Raw genomic sequence first — 9,029 nt, 5'->3', positions numbered from 1 at the left:
GAGAGCATCCAAGGAGAGGAAACGGCATGGGCCAAGGCAAAGGCAAGGAAGGGTGGGAAGGAGAAGCCCCCTATTGTGGGACGTCTCTGAACACATGAAAAGTGGAAGAAGGCTAGAGGAGAAGGAGGCAGGAGCCAGGTCACAGAGGAACTTCAGGACTTGAGGTGCCAGCACTGGGGAGCTTGGAAGGCTTTATTATAGCAAGGGAGAGACATCGTCAGGATCTCTTATGGTTGTTTGTACAAATATAGGGAGTTGAAAAGTATAGATAACCACAAAATGAATTGTTATGTGATTCTGAAAGCATTCTCTGATTACATTGATCAGAGGAGATTGTATTAGTCCCTTACTACTCACGTGTCTCTGCCTTTATTTTTATATGTACCACCTTTCAGCATAATAATATGTTGCTGTTATAAAAAAAAAAGTGGGGGTGCATAAATCCTTTAGATATTTAGAGCATCGAGTTTGCAGTAAAGTTCCCATCTTTACATCACTCACTGTTTTGTGCCACAAACTCAGCCTCGTCTGATACGTGTCTAGATATTAAAATTGGGGTCTCTGCTTGCTGTCTTTGTTTTGCTTTGGTTTGCTGCTTTGCCTTTGCCCACCTTGTATTTTCAACTTTACAGTCCCTTTGTTTTAATTGTTTCCTTATTACACAGCATGTGATTGGGGTTTTTTTATTTGTAATTTAAACTGAGAATCTGTTTCCTTTAATTGATACATTTTAGTTTTATAAATTTTATTATGATAAGTACGTTTGGAATTAGTCTTAATATCATGTGCTTTCTGCTTTTATTTCACTTTATGGTCTTTGTTTTGTTCTGTTTTTTAATTTAATATATGTGGGTTTATAATGATACTTTAGAAAGTTTTATTTTTTATTTTTAAGTGATTTTCTTTATAGTTTCTAATATAAATATATTGTACTGATCCTCTATATCCTTAGATGTGGCTCCGCGAGATGATGACATCTTCATACTTAACCCTTTCCTGCCTCTCATTTTCCTATCCTACCCAATTTTAGTTGATACTGCTGTGGCTGATGATGGTGATATCTCTGTTCATCTTAATTTTATAATTTTTAATATATATTTCTTTCTACAGCTTTTTTCATTGACACTACCTGGTCATTTTAACCCTGGCTATCTCCCACCTTCTCTCTTTCCTCCCCTCCTGAATTGTGTTAGTTTTACTGGTTTTCATGTTGTTACAGTTTATTAGAATTCATCATTTTCTAGAACCACAATTGCCACATTCTTTTTTATCTTAATGCTAAGCTAAATGGTTAAAAACCCAGCACCAGACTTTCTCCCACAGTTTCTGTATTCCCTATTGGTTGGTTGACATCACAGTTTATTCCAGACAGAGTCCTGGTGACCGTATTTTCTGGGTTATAGCAACATTTGTACTTTAACAAAAGCTCGAATATAACGTTTTTTTTAATGTTTTAAATTTAATTCTTAATGAGGTTTTTGTAAGCATGGTTCCACTGTCTCCTAGAATGAGATATTGCTGTGGAAAACTCTGAAACCAACCTAATTCTTTTCCCCTTAGAAAAGACCTTATGGGGACACGCCTGGGTGGCTCAGTTGGTTGGACGACTGCCTTCAGCTCAGGTCATGATCCCGGGTCCCGCATCGGGCTCCCAGCTCCACGGGGAGTCTGCTTCTCCCTTTGACCTTCTCCTTGCTCATGCTCTCTCTCTCAAATAAATAAAAATAAAATCTTAAAAAAAAAAAAAGAAAAGAAAAGACCTTATGGTTCTGGTTTGGGTTTATATTGTTTGTTTTGGGTTTTTTTGGTTTGTTTGTTTTGATGGTAAAGAGTCTTTCTTTACGTTTTGGGCTATTGGCTCTGTATCTGTATTTTCTCAGACAGTTTATGTTTAGTTTTGGTTTGGTTTGGCTTTCCTTTATATGTAGACTTAAATATCTTATTTCTGGAAAATATGTTGTGATTACATTTCTCCAAATACAATTTCTATTCTATTTTTTTCAGTACTCTTTATCAAATACTGCTTGGTCTAATTATGCAGATATATAGGTCTATTTGATCTGTTTCATCTTCCACAGCTACCATGTTCTTTTTCTCATCCTTTTCAACTATTCATTTCCATTTTGCTCACTTCAGCATTCCTGTTCTTAACCCCACTTTTTTGAGCATTGTCTGTTTACCTTTTTGTTGCCTCTGATGGCATCTTAATCTCCTCCACTTCCTTCCTAAACTCTGCTAGCTCATTTTTTGTCTCTTTCAGTTGTCTTGACATTTCTTCCTTGAGTTGTTATTTTATATAATTGATCTTTCTTCATTAAGGCTCGTTGTCTTGTCTGTGCTTATTTGCTTGGCCAGTTCCTTTAGCTTTGAGACAACACAGTTTCTTCATTTTCTCTAATCATTACCTTCTTTTCTTGCAGTATCTTCGTAGAGCTCTTCAGGTGGTTTCCTTCCTTTTTTCATAAGTAATGCAAGGCTTGAATTCACAACCTGGAGACTGAAACCTGAGCTGAGGTTAAGAGTCAGATGCTTAACTGACCTAGCCCCTCAGGCGCCTCCTGATAGTTTCTTTTCTATTCTGACTTACACTTGATGGAGAGAAGCTCTTTCATAACCAACTATTTTGCAGAAAGTTTATGGGGCAGGATCCAGGCCATGAGAGCATCCAGCAGAGCGTCTCTTTCATTTATAAGACTGCACTTTATGACACACAGGGTTGTGTGTATACATATATGTACATGTTGATTTAACCTTCACTTCAATCCAGAAGAAAGAAGAGATTGGCAGATGCAAGACTGATGAGTACTGAAACTGTCCTCTCCAGTCTGCCTCCCCAACAGACTGTTTCCTGCAGAGACAGCACCCCTAAGTGTTTTCTTGTTTATACCATATTCCCTGCTTCTTGATGGAACCAAACAGGGTCCAGGGATGCTCTCACAGACAGCTGATTCACCATAGTCCAGTTGTTTGTCAAAAGATGGTGTCGGTTCTGTCCTCTTTGATAAGCTCCGTGCTCTGCAAACCTTGCTTGCGGTCTTCGGCGGCAGACAGCCTTCAGCATCTACCCACTCCTGGTCGGAATTTTATTGCATATGACAGCTTTTTCCTCAACAAAGGTGAAATGTGCATTTCTGCTTTTTCCTTATTGTTTTGGGATAGATATATAGAGAATTGGGCAAGGCTTTCTTAACACTGCTATCTTAAAAGTAGAAGTCCCATCTAAAAGGCTGTAAACCCCTGTCTTGCTCCTTCTGAATCTCCATCACCTAATACCATATCTGGAAAAGAGAAGAGGCTCAATGAATACTTCGTAGGTGACATGAATAAATGAAAGAATGAACAGTTATCAAATGTAATAGTTGAGACGTACTTGCCTTTAACACCTCTCTTCCAAAGAACTTCTGGAAAGAGTCTACTGGTTCCTCCTTGCTACAGCATAACAAGGCATGTTTCCCAGGGCATTTCTTATGGTTTAAAGATCTGCCATATTTCTCCCATCTTTCACTATCTTGTCTGAGCATCCTGCTTTCGCTCACTATTGGAACAAAGAGTACCTGGTACACATGAATTCTGTAGGAACACTTTGTATATCTAGCCTATTTTTATGGATACATGTTGCAAGTGTTTCTCCTTGGCTTACTTCTGAAATTGAAAAAGCTCTATATCTTCTTTACCATAAATCATCAGAAAATAAAGGCAGAATGATGTCATTCTGTACCCTGTTTTAATAAGGAATGGAGATGATTGTTCACATTTCCCCGAGCCCCCCAGGGTCCCATAGTGGTCTGGACTCCATCCAGATACAGCCAGAGAGGAAGGATCCTTAGAGAAATGGAACACTGCAAGATGCAGACACTCTTTTCAGCCCTTATGAATTCCATGGGGGTCTTTAGCATACATGTGATCCAAGAAAAGATCAGGCTGGCTGTCAGAAAAGATATCGAGTCCAGCTTTCTCTCTGGTCTCCCTTTCAAAGAGAAGAGCCTTTAACTCAAGGAATCTACTTCTTAAGTCCCCTGAGAACAAGATGTATGTCTCAGAGTAGTCTTATGCCTTCTATATAGAATATAATAGGCATTTGGGAAATATATGTGTTAATTTCTTATTGTCCTTGGGATTACAGGTAAAACTAAAAGATGTCCTCCTTGCTCAAAAATGTCCAGTGCCTAATCTGACAAAAGTCCTCATTCCTTTAAGAGATATTCAATGGATGTTTTCCTTTCTTATCTTCCTTTGTCTTGAGTCACCTAAATTCCTCCAAATTGCTTGTGCTCTGCACCCTTCTCATTGCTGAGCTAACTGTAGTTGGTTGCCTGTAACTGCCATGTCGGAAGGCACGGAATCCAGAATTACATTGACTGCCCATGGACTATCCATGCCAGCCTGCAAGGTTAAGATTGATAGGACAACAGAAAAAGGAGAGCCTGGGAGATACACACCCATAGTCCTTATTATAAGTATTACAAACAAAAGCACAATGACCAGCCATGTATTCCCACAACCAGGTATATCAATGCTCTTCCTTCCAGATGTCCAGTGCTATTACCCCTATAGCTCACATAACCAAGGCAGAACTCCCACTTACCTGCCTGTACAGCTATGTCCACCCCAACCTTACCGCTGCCCTGGGGGCCTTGATGGGTTTCCAGTAGAGGCCTCAAGCATCCTGCTTTGTCAGGAACAGTACAGCGTTTATATCTGGTGTCCTGGCAAATTAAGCATTTGTCCCAATCACAAGTGATTTTTGTATGACAAGTTATATGCCCTCTCTAGATTAATTTAATTTTCAAAAGGCAGCATGAGTCAGAATGCCTCTGGTTATGAGAAAAGTCGTTCTCTTTTTCCCGCCTTTGTAGAAGAACATTAGGACTCACCAGAAGAACGACCTGGGGTTGGTGATTGGGGAAAAGTTGACACAGCAGGGTGTCAACTGCAGGGTGTCCAGAGAGGCTCAGAGAAATATTATATGTGAGGCTTGAGGGAAGAAACCTATCCCAGAGATTAGGAGGGAGGGGCAGGACTCCAAGCTCAGGGGAGATATTTTGGGATAATACAGTCCCCAGGTCAGAAAAAAAGGGCATTTATGGACAATAGGCATTTTCTGTGTCCTCTTTCCTCCCTCTTTGTGCCTGCACAGTTTGACCAATAATGCACCAGTGATTTCTCTCTGTTATTTCGTTTATGGCAATAACTTCAGGTCCTGTGTCTGGTCATAATGGTGATCTATGTATGCCATCTACAGTGGGCATGGATAATGAATCCTATTTTATTTCTTAATTAAGAATTTGAAAGTACCGCAAATTACTGCAATTAACATGGATTTTCTTCCTCATTTATTTACTTATTTAGATGCCTGAAATTGCACCCTTAGCTAAAACCAACCACAGGGTTCAGAGCCTGTTAAAATATATAGCATTCATTAAAATATTTATTCTTCCCCAACAGTGAAGTTGCAATTTGGAAATGGTGGCCATAGCTGTGTATGCAAAATTCTTCCCCCCTCAAAATAAATTATATCCATCTCTATCTATATAAATACATATATATACATATATATGTATATGTACATAATTAATCCAGCTAATTTAGAAAGTTGAATTTACTGACAGTCCTTCCTCTGACTGAAATAAACAAAGATTTTCAGAAAAGCTCATTATTATTTTAGCTTCAACCAGTGCTGTTGTTTTCTTTCAAAGTTCTTAGGGATTTGAGCATCATCGTATTTTCAGAAGTTCAGGGCTCGCTGAAAGATAGGAAAAACAATTGGAGGGTGGTTGAATTCATCTGACTGACTTCAAAACAAGAGTACTCTCAATAAACTGTTCAGCATCATATTATCTAGTAATTTTGAAGAGTCAAGCTTAGTCATCATTCTTGGGTTTTTGGGATTTGGTTTTAGTTTTGTTTCTGACTGGTTTGCATAGAGACACACTCAAGAGAGAGTGGTTGAAATCAACCAAAAATAGGCCTCAGAAATGTAAGCCAATAGCCGCTCCAGACTACAGCCCGTAGGAATGCAAACGGGTACAATCCTACCAGAAAGCAACTGGGAAATAGCATGTCAGAAGCTTTGAAAGAGGAAATCCCTTAGAAATCCAGCTATTCCACTTCAAGGAAATTATCCTTAGGAAAGACTGAAGGGTGTGTACCAAGATGTAGCTATAATGACATGCATTACTCCCTGTTTATAATAGCAAAATAAATAAAATAACCAATGTACTGCAGTAAAAGATTGAGTAAACCTTACATTGGAATACTAAACAACTCTTAAAAACTGTGTGGTTTGTATTAGTTATCCATGGCTGCATTACCCCAAAATTTAGCAGCTTAAAACAACAAACATATTATCTCCCAGTGTCCGTGGGCAATGGCTGAACTGGGTCCTCTGAATCAGAATGTCTCACAAGCGTGCAGTGAAGTGTTTGAACCATCTCATGGTTCTTACTTGGCTTAACTTGGCGAAGATCCACTTCCAGGTTCACTCAAGTGGGTGTTGGCAGGATTCAGGTCCCCTAAGCCTGCTGGTTGGAGATCTCCCTCCGTTCCACTGCCCTCCTTTCTATAGAATAGCTCACAACATAGCAGTTGGTTCCATCACCATAAACAAGCTAGAAAACAGGAGCAGGTGAGCAAGACAGCAGCCAGAGTGATTTTGTGACCTAATCTCAGACTGACATCCCATCATTCTTGCCACTTTCGGTGGGTTAGAAGTAAATCAGTCCTACCCGTGCTCCAAGGGGTGCATTCCATGATGGTGAGGATGCAAGAGAACAGAGGTCACTGGGAACCTTCTTAGAAGCTACGTATCACACTGCTGACATGTATCTAGTGGCAAAAGAAAATTCATGATGACTTATTCAATGAAAGAAGAGCAGGTCACCAAACAGCATATGCAGTATGATCTCAGTTCTATAAATGAAAAAGAACAGAAAAAATATATATCCGTATATACATAAGTACTCATGAAACAGTCTATAAATGTTCCATGGGTTAACTAGTGATTATATCTGGATGACAGATGAGTTTTATGTCTTATTTCCCAATATGTTATTTTCTGTTTTTCCTAAATGAACATATATTGCTTGTAAGTTTGAAAATAACACGTGTTATTATTTAAAAAGCAAAGCAATTTAAATCCTCTAAAATTCTTGTTTCTGACCTCCACTGTCCATCTTTACAGGATTGTTTCTTGCTTACTACTTGAAGACACCAAAATAGAAGTTCACAAGACTCCTCGTAGACCCCATTGATCCCACTGTCAAGGAAATCGTGAGTATGTTCTAGAACTATAGAAAGTTCTAGAACTTTCTATATTTATGTCTTCTGAAACAAATGTTATCACCAATAATGCTACCATGGAAAAAACTAAAATTATTTTTTCCCCTCTGAGGTCACTAGGACCACATGGGAACTACCTGGGAGAGCTGGGTCCTATGAAGATCTTCCCCTGGAGCCAGTGTCTTCCCAGCTCATGGCTGCTTTCAGAAGCTATGATAATCACATGGTGTCTGTCTTTTCTGAAAAATTCCGACAGGATAGGTTCTATATATGTGTCAAAAATAGATCAACCAGATCTGACACTGCTGAACATATTTGCAAGTTTGTAAAAGGAAAGGGGATGGATGAATGAAAAGATAAAATCATGAATAATCCCCCTCACTTCATTAGTTTCCCTGTCTCATGCCACCAGCGGGGCCTGAGTTGGGATGCCACTGGTTCTGGGTTGGAAGGACTTCTCCAGCAATGTAAATGTTATCTTAAGATCACTTGCTGATAAAAACTATTATTTTGCCAAACATGGGCTTATTAGTTGTTTGATAAGCCCACCGTTTCTCTATACCTATACAGAGCACAAAGAAAGCTGCTTAGGATGGGTGAGCTGGTATCCATGGAGAAGGAAGGCAGTAGTTTTTTAAATGGCAGGGAATTAGGACCAGGTCTGAAATACTGGTGGATCTCTTCTCATTGGATCTACCGTACAATAGCTGGTGTAACATATAACCTCAAGTCTCAGTGGTTTAACACAAGAGATCACTTTCCCTTATGTAAAGGCCCAAATGGGTGTTTGTCAGAGTGGTGATTCAGAAACCTAGGTGCCTTCTGTCTTGTGGCATCACCATCTTCTAGGGCTTTTGAGGTGTATGCTAGATCTTCTACATCTACTTGTTGGACGGGGAAGAAGACAGTAAATATGGCACACCCCCTTCCTACCCTCCTTGGCCTTCAGTTGACACACATTACATCCCATGGATGAGTGCTAGTCACATGGCCTTACCTTGATTAAAAAAAAAAATACCTTGAGTTAGTCCTTGATTGGCAGTCACTTCCCAACAAATCCACTCTGTGGTAGGGAAACACACATCATGGGTTCTGTCAGGAAAAATCATAGTGTTAGAAAGTTCCTGCTGAGAAAATTCTTAGTGGACATTTCTATATCAATCATAGAGCAGGGATCAGCTGACTCATCAATGACTTTGAATAGTGAACCATTCTGCTACATGTGAAGGAACTTCTAAAACCAACTCTATCTCCTTCTCCGGATTAGGGCAACAAGTCCCTGGTAACAAGGTTTTAAAGGTTCAAGGTTGTTCTACACAAGAAGTGCTAAGTATGCCTGCCACTACTGGAACTTGCAGAAAATGCTGCGTTCTCATGATAACAGCTTTAAAACTACTTCTGGGGCATCTGGGTGGCTCAGTCGGTTAAGTGTCTGCCTTCGGCTCAGGTTTTGTGATTCCAATGTCCTGGGATCCAGTTCTGCATTGGACTCCCTGCTCCGAAGGGAGCCTGCTTCTCTCTCTCTCTCTCCCCCACTCTGTCTTTCATGAATAAATAATTAAATCTTTAAAAAATAAATAAATAAAAACACTTCTGTCTGTTCACCTGTCTCTCTCTCTATCTATCTCAGTCTTAGCCTCTCATTGTGTCAAATGATAGTAACAAGTTCTACCTCTTAGGGTTGTTATAAAGCCCCAAGGAACTAATTTGAGAAGGGGCATGGTACACACTGTCCCAACACTAGGGACTTT

The 9,029-nt window shown here is 39.7% G+C and overlaps 1 protein-coding gene and 1 long non-coding RNA gene across 2 annotated transcripts in view; one reads left to right on the top strand and one right to left on the bottom strand.

The window, feature by feature from the left end:
• Nucleotides 1-4,746: 4,746 nt before the first annotated feature.
• On the bottom strand, nucleotides 4,747-7,252 carry LOC116572354. The gene is made up of 3 exons (XR_004278269.1): nucleotides 7,198-7,252; nucleotides 6,446-6,909; nucleotides 4,747-5,743 (listed from the first exon to the last, which is right to left on the bottom strand). It is a non-coding gene; the product is annotated as an uncharacterized LOC116572354 (long non-coding RNA).
• The window catches only part of SLC14A2 (solute carrier family 14 member 2), a 177,733-nt gene continuing 175,912 nt past the window's right edge, over nucleotides 7,209-9,029 (top strand). The window contains exon 1 of the mRNA XM_032311284.1: nucleotides 7,209-7,269. The gene's annotated coding sequence lies outside the window, so the exon portion shown is untranslated. The remainder of the gene's footprint in view (nucleotides 7,270-9,029) is intronic.

The sequence above is a fragment of the Mustela erminea genome, chromosome 13, assembly GCF_009829155.1.
Source record: "Mustela erminea isolate mMusErm1 chromosome 13, mMusErm1.Pri, whole genome shotgun sequence".
Classification (NCBI taxonomy): domain Eukaryota; kingdom Metazoa; phylum Chordata; class Mammalia; order Carnivora; family Mustelidae; genus Mustela; species Mustela erminea.
Note: the sequence above shows the minus strand (reverse complement) of the source record. Positions and strands in the feature narration are given on the sequence as shown.